General features: G+C 35.2%; 1 pseudogene; it reads left to right on the forward strand.

Annotated features, from left to right (window-relative positions):
• The first annotated feature begins 7,471 nt into the window (after positions 1-7,471).
• LOC126724588 (mitogen-activated protein kinase kinase kinase 5-like) lies at positions 7,472-13,911 on the forward strand (annotated as a pseudogene).
• Positions 13,912-17,222: the final 3,311 nt, after the last annotated feature.

Raw genomic sequence — 17,222 nt, forward strand, 5'->3', positions numbered from 1 at the left:
GAAAAGAAAGGCTCTGTTTTGCGTTGAGAATGATCTTCTTATCTCCGCTTAAACCCCCACCATTTTGTCTCCGGTTTTTTATTTCGATAAATGACACCTGGCAAGAAAAATGATCCAACGGTTAAAAACGAAAGCAAGTCAACAAGCTAGCAAGTCACAGAGGCCCTTTTGTATTGAATTTTATTTTGAAAGTAATGGGTATTTCCGTTACAGCCTTATGGTTACCAATTCTTCTTCTTCTCACTCTCACTCTCAGTGTGTGCAATGAGATTTAAAATTCGTGGTTTATGGCATTGGTGACCTTAAGGAGGACACAAATTGAATCAGTCTATTCGTGAGGTATGTGCATACTTTGTGATGGATAGACTTTTTTCATGCTCTGGCGGTGGTAGTGTTGTGAGAACTTAGAGGAGGACTTGGCTTTGTTTGTTTGTTTTTGTTTTTGGTTTTTTTTTTTTTAACCATTGGGCTTCTCTCGTATTGCCGGTGATGTTGCGGGAAAAACAGAGAAGGAAAGAGGCAAAGAAGATGAGATTTATTTTTAACCGTTGGATCCTTAAGCTTGCCAGGTGTCATTTATCATTAAAAAAAAAAATAAGGGTGTAATTCATATTCTTTTTGCATTTCTACGTGCACCATCTGTCTAATAATGGTTTCAAATGTTGATATGCAAAGTCTAATAATTAAGCTTTTAAATTCAAATTTAATTTGACATTTTTATTAGGAAGGTTTTAATGAGTGATTGAATCTTTTCTTAAATACTAATTTTTTTTTAAAGAGTTCTAGATGGTTTGTAGTTAGAGATTGCTGCTATTTATATTTGAAATGAATAAATTTTGTAACAAATTAAAATTTACATTTAATGATGATAATGTACTAGATCCAAACTAGGGAAACAAGAGTAATGCTAAAGTTACAAACTTTTTTTACAAAAAGTTTCATAAACTGCTGATATGATGAGTGGTTATTGGTAAATATAAAAAGTAATGTTAATGATGAGTTTAGATAAAAACTAATAAGAAGATGGATACATTAATAATTTGTAAAAATGTTATAAAATAGTTTGTTGCTATGGTATTAATCGGAAAAACAAATACCACTAAATGTCAACTTATGACAAAATGATTGTGCTTAGATGATTGATTAGCTAATAATCATCATGATGACTAATTTATTACATTCACTTTGAATGATCCATAAAATTATTAATTTAACTTTTTTTAGAACACTATATTGGGAATATAAGTATATAACATCAGATATACCAAATATACCCCTAAAAAATGATTTTTTTTTTTTAAAAAAAATTTAGAAAGCTTAAAAAATGAAATTTATACATCATATATCACTGCTTCACATTATTATTTCTCTCTAAAAAAATATAAATATAATAAAATGTTAAACTGGTAGTACTAATGATTAGACACATTCTATTGTGAGTGGGAACAATGCTTGGGTTAGAAGTTTGAGAACTGAGATTAAATTGCTGCAAGACCATGAATCAAGTATGTGGTGTCAGAGTTAAGGGTGTTGTGATTGAGTAAATGTGACAATAATACAGCTTTCTTTCACAGCAAAGCTACAAAGAGATTTAGGAGGAATCTGATTAGAGGAATAAGAGATGGTAATGGAGCTTGGCTGACCGAACAAAAAGAAATTGGGCATGTGATGGAGAATTATTACAAAGACCTTTTCTCCACCTCCAACCCGAATCCGGATGTTGCTTCTCTTGAGAAAATTCCATACATGGTGACCGATGAGAAGAATTTTGATTTGGTGAGGGAATTTACAGAATTGGAAGTAAAGGAAGCCTTAAATCAGATGGCACCTTTAAAAGTGTCGAGTCCTGATGGTATGCCACCGTTGTTCTATCAACATTTTTGGTCAATAATGTAGCATGAATTTTATTCCATTGAAGTTTGGAGTTGTTTGGATTTTAGACCCTAACATTTCAAAATTTAGGTTTTATTTCCTAAAGTTTGGACGTATTTGGATTTTATACTTTAAAATTATGAAATGTCATAGTGTAAACTCCTAACACTCTCAAACTTTAGGGTGTAAAATCTCAACCCTCCTAAAATTTAAGGATAAAATCTAAATTCTAAAATGTGTAAAATTCATTTACTTTTAAAAGTTAAGAGGTAAAATTTAAATCCTAAAACGTTACCGTGTAAAATTTAATCAACCCAAAAGTTCATAAATAAAATTTAAATTATAAATTTGTAGGGTGTAAAATCTGAAATCTAAAATCGGTTATTTAAAAAATGACTATTTGTAAGAGACGCTTCTGTCCCGTCGTAGAAGGCCTAACCACTCGTTGAGTTCAAAGTTCAAAGTTCAGACTTCTGAGTCTTGACTCTTTTACTTAAGCAGCTCTTGTGTTGTGTTTCAACTTTCAACTTCCAATAATGAAGTCTTTAACAGTGTTTCTTCATTACATCAAATAAAGATAATTTTTTTTATTTCCAAAACTCATTCTCTCCCTCCGTATGTGACTCTATCTCGCTCTGGGTGTGAACTTCAGCATCAAGATTCCGTGAAGTTTCAGCTCCGATCTAAGTGTGAAATTTTGGGTCGATCAGGGTATTTGAAATTTTGAATTTGTGAATTTTTCTGCTCTGGAGAGAGAATAATTTATAATTAAATGGAATAGTGGTAGATTGTTGACTTGAGTAGTAGTTGTAAATTGTAGATTAGCAAAAATTGAAAAAGTGGAATTTTTTATATATACCAGAATTGACTAGAGGAGTTTATATATGTTAATGTATATTATGTTATGGGCTTTAGGCCCAATTAGGTTACTTGTATAGCACACTTGTACTTGTACTACATTCTACTTGTACTGCACACATATGCCTCCTATATAAAGGCAGTGATGTATATTCTTTTATTTATGAAATACAATACAATCTTCCAGTATTTCTAACATGGTATCAGAGCCACTGCTCTGACCTTTTCTTAGCAGTCTTGTCTTCATTAGTGTGGCTTCCTTTTAACAACGCTTCCGCCATCACACTGCCGCCGCAGCCTCTCTCCGTTGAACTTCCGACGTCATCCAGACGTCGTCCTTGGGTTCCGGACCTGCAGCCGCCGTCGTTAAGGAGTTTCACACTGCACAGACCACTGCTCCGCTGCAATTATTGCTCCGATTACGATTTTGAAGGTACCACTGAGATCGTCCAGCGCCGATCTACACATTCGTGGAAGCCTCGTCGCCATCGGAGACTGCACGCGCCCCCACGCGCCGTTCAAAGTTGCTGTTCCGCCGATCACGCGCCACACGCGCCACCACGCGCCACAGCTTCTTTTCACGCGCCTCCATGCGCCGTCACGCGCCTCCACGCGCCTCAACAGCCTCGCTGACGTCATCGCTAACGTCAGCCCTAACAGCTTGCTGGCGTCACTGCTTGCGTCATCCGCTGACGTCACCTTCTGAATCTGAATTTGACCGTTGACTTCAGGTTGACCGTTGACTTTGACTGGCCGTTGGCCGTTGACCGTTGATCGTTGACTTTTCCAGGGTTGACTTTTTCAGTCCAGGTTCTCCTTACCCAGTTTTTCGCGTAGATTTCATTTTTGCGCTCCATTTTTGCATATTTTGCTTCAAAATGAAGAATAAGGACAAGTCTTCTACCTCTTGCAACAATCGTTGCCGACAATCCAACAAACGTTTTTGCAATTTTTGCAAACGTTTTGGCCATAATATTGAGACTTGCTATCAACGCAACAAATCAGCTGTTTCCATTTCTGCTGCTACTGTTGCTAACACTGAGAGTGTCCAACCTATGGCTCCCGTCTCTGCAAAGTCTCAGTCTTCTGGATCCACTTTCACCATTTCCAGAGATGACCTTATAAATATCATCGCCAATGTCATTCGTACGGTTGGTAATGCATCTTATTCCTCTTCTCTCTCAGTTTTATCTGGTATGTCTCCTACCTCTTGGCTTATGGATTCTGCTTGTTGCAATCACATGACACCTCACTCGTCCTTATTTTCTGAGCTTAAACCTGCACCGCATCCTCTTAATATTCGCACAGCAAATGGTTCCACAATGTCTGGTCATAATATAGGTTCCGTTATGACCTCCAATCTCTCGGTTCCTGGAGTCTTTAATATTCCTGACCTTTCTTATAATTTATTTTCTGTTGGACAATTAGCTGAGTTGGGTTATCGCATTATCTTTGATTATTCTGGGTGTATTGTGCAGGATCCGAGGACGGGACAGGAGCTTGGGACTGGTCCCAGAGTTGGGCGTATGTTTCCCATGGACAACCTTCGTCTTGCACTTGTTGCTCCTGTTTCTGTTGCTGCAGCTGCTACAGCTTCTTCAATTCCTTCCCTTGCACTTTGGCATGCTCGACTTGGTCATGCATCCTCCTCTCGGGTACAACAATTAGCTTCTAGAGGTTTGTTATGTTCAGTGTCTACAAAAAATTTTGATTGTGTTTCGTGCCAATTAGGAAAACAACCAGCTTTGCCCTTCAATACTAGTGAATCAATATCCACTGATATCTTTGACCTTATTCATTCTGATGTTTGGGGCCCTTCTTCTGTCTCTAGTATTGGTGAGTCTCGATATTTTGTTGTCTTTGTTGATGATTACTCTCGCTATAGCTGGATTTTTAATATGAAACATCGTTCTGAATTATTGCAAGTATATTCTAATTTTGTAAAAATGGTTGAAACTCAATTTTCCAAACGCATCAAAATTTTTCGATCTGATAATGCTCTTGAATATACTCAATATGCTTTCCAAGCTGTTTTGCATTCCTATGGCACTGTTCATCAACTAACTTGTCCAGGTACCTCTCAACAAAATGGTAGAGCCGAACAGAAACTTCGTCATATTCTTGACACTGTTCGTGCTCTTCTTCTCTCTGCCAAAGTTCCTGCTCCTTTTTGGGGCGAAGCTGCTCTTCATGCTGTTCATACTATTAATCGCATTCCGAGTCCGGTTATCCAAAATCAAACTCCATATGAGCGCCTTTTTGGGTCATCTCCAGACTATCACCACCTTCGCTCCTTTGGTTCTGCTTGTTTCGTTCTTCTTCAGCCACATGAGCATAACAAACTTGAGCCTCGGTCAAGGCTTTGTTGTTTTCTTGGCTATGGCGAAACTCAAAAGGGGTATCGGTGTTATGACCCTGTCTCTCATCGTCTTCGTGTTTCCCGCAATGTTGTCTTTTGGGAACATCGCCTCTTTGTCGAGCTCTCTCACTTTCGTGCCTCCCTATCTTCCTCCTCTGTTTTAGATCTTTTTCCAGATGAGGCACATATTCCTTCTGTAGCTGCTCCTGATCCTCCTGTAGTTACTCCTGATTCTCTTGTTGACTTCTCTGTCCAACCACCAGATATCACTGATCCCTTTCCTAGTTCACCCTTTAATGAACAGGTGGAAGATGAACAGGTTGAAGACGAGCTACCCAACCCCAACCCTGAGCTTAGGTCCCCTGCTCCTGCTCCGCCTGAAGATCTTGCACAAGACATTCCACCTCGTCACTCAACTCGAGTAAGATCTATTCCTACACATTTACTTGACTATCATTGTTACACTGCTCTTGCTACATTACATGAGCCTCACACCTATCGTGAGGCTTCCACTGACCCTTTATGGCAGATTGCAATGAAAGAGGAACTTAATGCATTATCTAAAAACCATACTTGGGATTTGGTGACACTCCCTCCCGGGAAATCTGTGGTTGGTTGTAAGTGGATCTACAAGATTAAGACTCGCTCTGATGGGTCCATTGAGCGCTACAAAGCTCGTCTTGTTGCAAAAGGTTTTACACAGGAGTATGGGATTGATTATGAAGAGATCTTTGCTCCGGTTGCTCGTATCTCATATGTCCGTGCCCTCTTAGCTGTTGCTGCTGCCCGTAAATGGGATCTTTTTCAGATGGATGTCAAAAATGCATTCCTTAATGGGGATTTACATGAAGAAGTTTATATGCAACCTCCTCCTGGTCTCTCTGTTGACTCAAATAAGGTTTGTTACCTTCGACGTGCACTTTATGGCCTTAAACAAGCTCCACGAGCTTGGTTTGCCAAATTCAGCTCTACCATCTCTCATTTGGGTTACATGGCCAGTCATTATGATTCTGCCTTATTTCTTCGTCGCACTGACAAAGACACTATTTTACTTCTCCTGTATGTGGATGATATGATCATAACTGGTGATGACCTCAGTGGCATTCAAGAACTCAAGAATTTTCTCAGTCAGCAATTTGAGATGAAAGATCTTAGACATCTCAGCTACTTCTTGGGTCTTGAAATCACTCATTCTACTGATGGACTTTATCTTACTCAAGCTAAATATGCTTCTGAACTCTTGTCTCGAGCTGGACTCACTGATAGTAAGACTGTTGACACTCCAGTTGAGCTTAATGCGCATCTGACTCCCTCAGGGGGGAAACCATTGTCTAATCCCTCTCTTTACAGACAATTGGTTGGCAGCCTAGTTTATCTCACAGTTACTCGTCCAGACATCTCCTATGCTGTTCATCAGGTGAGCCAGTATCTGTCTGCTCCACAATCAACTCACTATGCTGCTGTTCTGCGCATTCTTCGATACTTGAAGGGCACCCTCTTTCATGGCCTTTTCTACTCAGCTCAGTCTCCTCTTGTACTCCGTGCATTCTCTGATGCTGATTGGGCAGGAGATCCTACTGATCGCAGGTCTACTACAGGTTACTGTTTTCTCCTTGGTTCTTCTTTGATTTCTTGGCGAAGTAAGAAACAAACTTTTGTGGCCCGCTCCAGTATTGAAGCAGAGTATCGTGCTCTTGCTGATACCACATCTGAGCTCCTTTGGTTACGATGACTTCTTAAGGATTTGGGTGTGTCCACCTCCTCTGCTACTCCCCTCTATTGTGACAACCAGAGTGCCATTCATATTGCTCATAATGATGTCTTTCATGAACGGACTAAACACATCGAGATTGATTGTCATTTTATCCGTTATCATCTTGTCCATGGTGCTCTTAAGCTTTTCTCCGTCTCCTCCAAAGATCAACTTGCAGATATCTTCACCAAGTCACTTCCTAAGGGACGCACTCGTGATTTGGTTGACAACCTCAAGTTGGTCTCACATCCACCTTGAGTTTGAGGGGGGCTGTTAATGTATATTATGTTATGGGCTTTAGGCCCAATTAGGTTACTTGTATAGCACACTTGTACTTGTACTACATTCTACTTGTACTGCACACATATGCCTCCTATATAAAGGCAGTGATGTATATTCTTTTATTTATGAAATACAATACAATCTTCCAGTATTTCTAACAATATAAATGCTAAGAAGAATTCGATGTTTGTAGGAGTTCATTTCACTGCTAGTTCATTTCATCTTAAAAAGAAAAACGAAAAAAATTCAATTCATTTTTGGCATATTTTTATTATTATTTATTATTTATACAAGACAGAAACTCTACGCAAGCTTAATCTAAACATATATTGGATACAGAACAATTTATGGCAGCAGCATATGTTGGAGGGGCTGCTCTTGAGGCAACATTTTTAGAGGTTTTTGCAGTGTTGCATGACACAGTTAAGAATGTGGGAAGCAAAGCCCATATGTTCAAACCCATTCTTAAACACCTCGAATCCACGCTAGATCGTTTATTGCCTATGATCAATGATATAAAACTACTAAGCCAACAACTTGATTGCCCAGAAGAGGAAACATTGGGCTTGATCGAAGAAATGAAAAAGGGTGAGAAACTGGTTCGCAAGTGCTCGAAAATCCTGTGGTGGAACTACTGTTTCAAGGTCCATTACGCCATTAAACTTTGCAAGTTGGATGAGGACATTGCAAGCAGGGCCGGCTCAAGGCCTAGGCAAGTTAGGCCTAGGCCTAAGGCCCCACCAAAAAAAAAAAATTTTTCCTTAGGATAAAAAGGCCCCACTTTTCATAGTTAAAGGCCCAAATTTTTATACAATCATATATATTTTCTAAATGTTGTACATTTTTTTTATTAGTGATATACAAATTTTACTATTGGCTTACAAATTGCCATATTATTAATAACAAAAAACGTGATATAAACATTTATTAGTTAAATTGATGAAGTTTATCAATGAGAGACAATATCACATTATATTTTGAACATTTTATAGTGCTTTTAATTAGCGCATTTTTCTTTTTCATTTCTATTAAGACTCTCAAAGTACGAGACCAATAGAACCTTAACTCAACTGAAACCCTAAAATATTTCAAAAAGATGTTGCAAATGTGTTAAATCATCAATTATAGATTAATCTCCCCTAAGAGTTTGAGACTTTGATTTTTGTAAATTAATATCCTACAAAACCATAAACCAAATAATATCTATATCTCTCTCTCTTAAAATCAAAATATAAAATTAAAAATTAGATTACAACTTTATTTAACTATGCATCGTCTTATATCCAAAATAAAGTATCTTTTTCAATCATAATATATTTTTATTTCTTTTTATTAATATTTATAATTCAACTATGATATTCAATTCTCTATATGAAATTAACATTAGTCTAATTGGTATTATTTATGTATTTAATGTATCAAATTAACCTTAATTTGATTAATATTAAATAATTTTGTTTAATTAATATTTACATATTAAAGGCCCCGTATAAATTTTTCGCCTTAGGCCCCAAATTATGTTGGGCCGCCCCTGATTGCAAGGTTTGGTCAGGTTGATTTGCAAATGCGGAAGACTTCATTGGTGCAAATGCTTTGTCCTGATGACAAAATTGAAGGTACTTTCATCTCTCTGTTCTTTTGTGTGTGTGTGTAATTTTACTTTTTAATTGGCTAGGTTTTTTTAGGAAGTATTGTTTGCATATTAGTGGAAGTTATTTAAAGTGCTAGAGAATCCTTTTCATAATAAAAGTAAACTGTTTCCAGGGGCTCAATAAATTTTCAATGAGATGTTTCTTAATATTTAAATATTGATTAAATAATTTTTATTTAATTTTCTATCTTATAATTTTTTCTCTTTTGTTCAAAAACCATTTTCTTGCTTTTTGAGATGTAAAATTATTATTTAAATTTTTGTATTCAGGTTTTATTAACATCTCTTTTACAATTAATAATAGTGAATGCACTTAATGAACACACTCATAACAATTTTCTTTTGGTTAAACAATTAAAGTGTTTCAATTGAGTTGGATTTCTATTGACCCAATATTTTGGAGGTGGTAGAGAGAATGGAAAATCCACTTATATCTTTTTATTTAAATAAATAACTTATCACTCTAAATAATCCCTTGAAACCTCAACAGTGCAAAATGAAAGTAATTTTCCTGTACAAGTCCATCCATTACCTCTTTCTCCTAGAGCAGCCACGCCTTCACCGTCTGCTCCCACTCCCCAACCTATAGCTGAATCAGAGTCATTATGGATGAATAGCCAATGGCAAAAAGGAAGACTTATTGGGCGCGGTTCATTTGGAAGTGTTTATTTGGCCACCAACAGGTATATATGTTTGATGTAATTCTTATGCTAGTTTATTTACCTGCAGCAATGTCTTTAGTACAGTTACTCTTTTCTTACAAAGAAACTGGAGCTTTATGTGCAATGAAGGAAATTGAATTATTTCCTGATGACCCAAAATCTGCAGAGTGTATAAAGCAGTTACAGCAGGTCATTCTCCAGAATTTATTGCACTACTAGTTTGCTCTATAATTATATATTGAAATCAAACATGTCAAGCTTTTGCCCTAATTTATTATTACTACGACATATGTTTTCAAATGTTCAGCTTTAAAACTTTCCCAAATAAATATATTATTATTATTAGTATTTGGTAAATTGTCTTTATAATTATTTGTTTGGTTTTCTTGCCTCATGCCTCTATTATTCCAATTATTTGTTTCAGGAAATCAAAGTTCTCAGCCAGCTGAAGCATCCAAATATTGTGCATTATTATGGTGGCGAAATAGTGAGTATTCTCCCAGTTGCATGTTTAGAAATTCTCATTGTTGTTTACAGTAGTGTCCTTGATGCAATGTATGAATATTGTTGTGCATATGGAGGTCGATGACCAGTTTTTTATATATCTAGAGTATGTTCATCCTAGTTCCATTAACAGATATGTTCATGAATATTTTGGAACCATAACAGAGTCTGTTGTTCGCAATTTTACTCGCCATATTCTCTCTGGGTTGGCATACTTGCATATCACAAAGACAATTCACAGGTACAATTCACGTTTGATTTGATTTGTTAAAACAATCTACTTAGTGCTGCAACTCGCAAATTAGAATTTAACACTTACGCATGTGAAATTTCTATGCATCACTTTAACGTGGTAGTAGTCTTGGGGCTAATTTGCTTAATACGACATTAGGAAAGTTTTTCTTTTCTTGTCTCAATAGGGACATCAGAGGGGCTAATTTGCTTGTTGATTCATCTGGAGTTGTCAAGCTTGCTGATTTTGGGATGGCTAAACATGTGAGATTGTTGTCTTCTTCTTTGTCTTCTTTATTGTATCATCTTGTGTTTTGATTTTTATCTTGCATAATGATTTTCTTTGGATGCAGTCATTCTTCCTTTTGACATGTAGTAGATGGTATTTCTTCCGTCTTCTTCTTCTTCCTGTATATAGAGTCAAAGACTCTCCTTAACAGTCCCTTGTCTTCTTGAACTTTTGGTGAAAAAATATCTTTACTTCACCTACTTGTTCCTTATTTTCTCATTAAACAAGATTATCAATACTTGTGGATAATTTTCTTTAAAAAAGAAGATAAATTGATGTTTGTATGCTCAAATGCTCAATTGTGATTGAGTCTATGGTTGTGACAACAGCATGGCCCCTATTACGAGAAAGCAGAATCAGTGAAGTGTAATCCTTGGTATGAAGAATGCTCTTGTAAAATATTACAATTGGTATTATTGCATTTCTCTCTGTGTTCTATTCAATTCCATACGTCAAGCATGTAGGTGGATGTTGAGGTGCCTGCTTTTAAACTTGTGAATCCTTTGGTAGGAGTTTGTTGTTATTGCTAGAATCTAATTTCCCCCTGGCCACAGTAATAAGCTGAAGATAATTCAGAGAAATATCGGTGAATACCTTTGTTTAGCAGTGATACCTAATTCTATAAGTTGGTGTATCATCATGTTCAATTTGGGACTTCTTGTTGCACAGCTTACTGAACAAGCAGCTGATCTCTCTTTAAAGGGAAGTCCATGCTGGATGGCTCCAGAGGCATTTTCTTGCTGCTACATCAATTTGTCATAGGTCTTTATCTTCCCCTACTGAGATCATTATCTTTCTGCAGCTCATGCAAGCTGTCTTGCAGAGAGATTCCAGCTCTGATGTTGCTCTTGTTGTAGATATTTGGAGTTTGGGTTGTACTAATATTGAAATGCTCACTGGAAAAGCTCCTTGGGGTGAGTATGAAAAGGTAAGCACCTAATGTTCCTTTATATTCTTTGTTAATCGGGAACTTTCAACCTGCAGTATTACAATAAATTGATGTTTTCTTTTTGCATATTTCTTATTAAATTTTGATTAAAAAAAAATCGTGCACCAAGACCTCATCATTTTCAGATTTTGAAGTTTATATGGTTGGATTGTTGCTTTGCATTAGCTGTTGTGGTTCATGTCTATCCCATCTAAATTGCTGACAACTGAATAAGGCTAAGATCAAGCTACATTGTGATGTGGGAGCACAACCAGAATTTTTGTTCTTTTATTTTTCTATTGATATTGTCCTACAACAACATGGTATGAGAGCAAATTCCAATCCATTTGAGCATCACCGATGGTCAACTAGATTAAAAAAAAATAATAATAAAAAAAAAAAACCTCACCACCATCGTTTTTCACACCAGATACCCAAGTCAAACCCAAAATCCCACCACTGCACAACCAAACCACCATATTCCATCCACTGGAAAATCTAAACTAAATAAAAATCCTTTGCCATGTTTCTCATCCCATCAGCCACATAACCCAAGTCAAACAGCAAACCCTCCCATCTGAAAACCATCTGTGAAAACCCAACCACAGTGCCCAGCTACCCTGCCACCATTGCCAAAAAATAACCATAAAAAAGGGCCATCGCCAAAGTCCTCTGCACCATCGAAGAGTCCCACCACCCAAGAGGTCACCAAACGCTGATCCATTGAAAAAAAAAACCTAACTTTCACCCAACCTGATTCATATTAAAATCTTACAAACTGTCACAACCCAACCCATATAAGAAGCCGAAGAACCCTTTACCCAACCACAATAAAACCCCAACACAGCCATTAAAAACTTAAACCAACTAAGTCAAACCTAAAACAAACCCACAAAACAAATTATTGGAAGCCCACACCACAGCCCGCAAAGCCCAATAAGAATCTTTGAGCTTTCAGCTGTGCCAACCCACCAACCCCATAATGATTGGTTTAGACTTAAGAGCACATCAACCAGCCAGCCAACATTTTCAAGTTCTGGTTCTTGTTCCCTTATTTTTTGAGACTTATTATTTTAGATTATCATGGTAATCTCCCAACCACCTATTTTTTATGGTCATAAAGATCAAGACCCATGGATTTTCAACAATTGGCAAATTATTCTGTTGTATTGGCAGTGTGCTTGTCGGTCACCAACTAGTGGCTGGTTTTGTTGTGGTAAAGTGAAGTTAATAGCAGCATGTATGTAATGAAACTTGTAGTCCAATTTGTTGTTGACTACAATTCAAGTGTTGCAATAAATTTAAGTGAGGTGCGCTGAATTTATATGTGTGGATCTTACCGGTCTTTCTGTTACAATCAGTGACTTAGAAAATTATATATTTAATTCTTCGATTTGATACTCGATCCCTTTTCAATATTTAGATTTTTGTCTTTTCTGTATAAATCAAGTTACGTGACACCGTAATTCAAGTAAATCAATAAAAATTATACTTCATACATAACGCGTCCGTGCTATCTGATGTGGATGAAACACAGTGAGTGTGATTATTTATATGTTTTATTTATATGTTTTGCAATAATTATATTGTTTGTGTTTAGATCTTCCCAGTCTTGTTTAAGTTGCATTGATCATATTTGATGCAGGTTGCAGCCATTTTCAATGTATTGCATAACACCCCTCCTATACCTGAAACATTGTCATCTGAGGGCACGGACTTTTTGCGGTACGTGCTGCTTTCAGAGACTTCCTGAGGAGAGGCCATCTGCTGCAATGTTACTAGAACATCCCTTCGTGAAGAAGTTGGAGCAGCTGGATGGACCATCTTGCAACTGAGCATTTAACGGGAAGAACTTGATGGTAAATATAAATGTCATGCCACTTATTGTTGCTTCTGAAAATAAACTGATCATCCCAGCCCTTCTGCAGAAAGGGAAAAACTGCTACTGGCTTTTTCTCATGGGTTCTGCTGATATGCAGCTGTGGAAATTGTATTATATACTTCACAGATGCTATAGTAGGTGACTTGCAGCCATAGGGTGTTGTGATAGTAGGTTCTTTGCCTCTATTTTTTCATCAACAGCTCTCAAAGTTATAAAAGCTTCTTCCTTCTAGAAGTTTATTCTGCCTGGGAATTTAGAAGTAGTTTTTGCATGCTACTCATTTAGAGCTTCAGATATCACGGTTACTTAACCATACTTCACAACTATGATTCCGACCAAGCTTGGCCTCTGATCCTTGACAGTTTTGTTGAATGGTTGAGAGAAAAGCGAAAGTAATTTCAGCACCGTTGGCCATCAGAAATCAATTCAGATAAATGGACTTTACAAACTTTGAAGTAGGGATCATATGTAACAAACTATTTAGACTGACAACATTGCTGAAGTTCGTTTCTCAGTCAAAGCTGCAATTTTGTAACATCAATATTTTTACTTTGGTTTCCCCTTGCCCCCGTTGACTGGTCAATAATAATTTTTTTAATTAGACATGAGTTATAAATGAATGCAGCATTTATTAAAAAAAAAAAAAAAAAGTTTAAAGAAATTTCAATTAGAATTTGAAATTATGTGGAGACCACACTATAAATAATTATCCATTTAAGTTTATGTCATATGTTCACTTAAGTTTTTTAATTTTTGTGTCAAGTGAGTTAATGAATGTAAAATACTAAAAATCTAATATTAATGAACTATAAAATTAAAAAATTAAAAAAAAAAAAAAACTAATCACATATACTCAATAAAAATAACCACATAGCAAAGATCACTACATATTCTATCTTATTAAAAATAAAAAAAATAAAAAAATAGTCATAAGTAGTATTAAATTTAGGCAAGAATTTTAATATGTGACTAATTACATTTACTTAAAAAAAATAATTTGACTAATTATTTATATTTTTATGATAAAAATTGTTTTTAATTTAAATGTATCTATATGAATGCATGTGTTACGATGCTATTTTTTTTTTAATAATTTGACTAATTATATATTTTTTTTAAAATAAAAATTGCATTTAATTTTAAATATATCTATGTGTTTGCATGAGTTACATACTAGTACTTTTATAATTGAAATCAATAAATAATTTGTAGATATTAGATGTTAAAAATTATTGATCTATCTTATCCTCTCATTTTAACCATGGATATGATGTGACTGTTTACATAAATACATTTCTTCCAGTGGAGGAGATAAAGCTTCTCTTGAATGAAGATATTGGAGGGTAGGATTAATTGTTGTAGCGAAAGTCATTGTTCTCTCATAAGAGAAGAGAGGAAAAACTTAGGTGTTCTAGGAGCAATGCTCCCTCCTCTGACATGAGGAGTGGGCTTCACATGTGGGTCCCACCATGGAGCCCACCTCTCATGTGAGAGGAGGGAGTATTGCTTCCGGACCATGTAAGAATTACCCCATAAGAGAAGTTAGTTCAGCATTTTTTTTTTGGGTCCAGAATAGTTACTTGGGCAAAATCATTTTTTAAATCATGTGGGAAAGTGAGTTGGTTTTCCTCATTTTGGAGGCTGTTCAATTGTCGTTGCTGACTCAATAATTTGGTCTGGCCCTTTATTATATTTGCTATAAAAGGCCCTTGGGATCTAATCCTTTATAATTATCATTGAATGGGTCTTTTCTTCCTTTTTAGCTGAGCATTTCAATGGGGTATGCCTCATTGAAACAACCTTAACGCCGTTGTTGTTACAACATTATAAGTAAAGCTCAATGTACCTAAGAAGATCAGAAACAATTCCAGCTTAACTATAGGAATTTGGTTTTTGGCTTCTTGGAGGCTTTACTCCACTGTCCTTTCTCATTCAATAATTTGGTCTAGCCCTCATTTTTTGTAAAGTGAAGATGTAGGGATCGAACCCAGAAGTATACCAATGGGTGCTAAGACACCAAAAGCTATCAAAATTTTCTTAAAATGGTTTATTAACAAATATCCTAAGGATATCTGTTAACAGAACTCATAATAATAATGCTGATTTTATTAATAATCTATACTTTTAGTTATTTACATTGTTTTTAATAATATATAATGTTTTTGTATGTTTTTGTTTATTTCATCGTTTAATATATATATATATATATATATATATATATATATATATATCTCAAGAATACACACGAATCCAACAAAAAAAAAAAAGTCACAAAATATATTATTTTACAAATAAGAAACACCATCATAAAAGTTTAGAGAGTTAAGAAAACTTACTATGCTTGTGCTACAAAGTGAAGGATTCTAACAGGGGTGGTTATACAAATAGATAGAAGTTAGGGTGACTTGCCAACAAAAAAATATATTTGCAAAAAAAAACTATCCTCTCTCTCTCTCTCTCTCTCTCTCTATATATATATATATATATATATATAAATGACTTGAAAATCTTGAGAATTTCGGTTTAACAGAAATAAAAGTAATGCTAAGGACACAACAATTTTATATTTCTAAATTAGTATGCCAACTCACACATGAGCTCACCACGGTCTCTAATTTAATTTTTTTGATATGTTAGTTTAGATATGTTGTAAAATTGTAGTGACATTTTTTTGTCGCCCTAGCACTACACAAAAATAAGTAAGTAACCATGCTCACCAAACATAATCCTTAACCCTTTAAACAAAAAATTAAAAGCCCAAATAATAACAATAAAAATTGGGCCAAAAGATAGCAAACATAACCTAAACAATAACTAAATTAGGCTAAATAACAACAAATGAACAAAATATTCAACAAAAAATATCATTAAAAAATAAAAAATAAGAACCCCCTAATAATTGAGATTCATAAATTGTTTGACCCATTCTATAAAAAATCATTTTTAATTTCATTTTCCTAAAAAAATGGTACCAAAAGAGATATCGTGGCCATGTGTTTTCATCGGTGGTGTCAACAACTCTACTCTCTTTGGTTTTGTAGCTGTAATAGTTTTGCTCTTCTTAACAGCTCAATTCTTAGTCTTAGAATGTATCCCTCATTGCTCTTCTCACCCCCCCCCCCCCCCCCCCCCCCTTCTCTCTATATTTTCCTTTTGTTTATTATTATTTCAGACTTTCTCTCACTTTATTAATTTCATTTCAGTATTTTTAATTCTCACTTTATATCTCACCAATCCCTTTTTACCTTTTAATTTTGTTAGTAGAAGCAAATTGTAAAACTTTTTATATTTGCATTTTTTTTACGTTAATATATTTATGTTTTCTTAGTATTATATTTTGTATAATTTAAGTTTTTTTTTTTTTTTTAATAATAGAAAAAAAAAAAATCTTAGAAAGACACTAGATTCAAAGAACTGTGAAGTTTTTGTCACTCGTTCTTTACTTTAATTCCAAGCAATAGTTTGCCCTAAAAAGCTCCTAATTTGAAAGATTCAAATACATTAAAAAAGAAAAAGAAAAAGAAGGATAAAACCGGGAAGAAATTATTAGGCCACCAAACTTTGAAAACCATGCTTCTATCCAATCTGTTAATTATCAGACTTGGTCAAATACTCGGTCAAATGGTGGTCTAGTCAAATAATGATCATAGTCTCAACGGTCTAGTGCACCGCCCCCATTATTTTTTAAGAGAAGCTCTCTATAAGGACTATTTTTTTTTTTTTTTTGGCTGAACTAGAAGGACCAATTCAATCGTTCCAAGTTCAAGGTTCAGACTTTAGAGTCTTGATTGAGGGCATTTCCAGTAGCTTATTTATATTTTTATACTGTTTGAACAATGAACAGTGATATTTATCTTTTACTTACTTATTTTTTCAAATACATCTTCCAACAGATTCTTTATCATTTCTCTATCTCATTTAAATATTATTTCTCTGTTAATTATTTATTCA

The sequence above is a fragment of the Quercus robur genome, chromosome 4, assembly GCF_932294415.1.
Source record: "Quercus robur chromosome 4, dhQueRobu3.1, whole genome shotgun sequence".
In the NCBI taxonomy this organism is placed as follows: Eukaryota; Viridiplantae; Streptophyta; class Magnoliopsida; order Fagales; family Fagaceae; genus Quercus; species Quercus robur.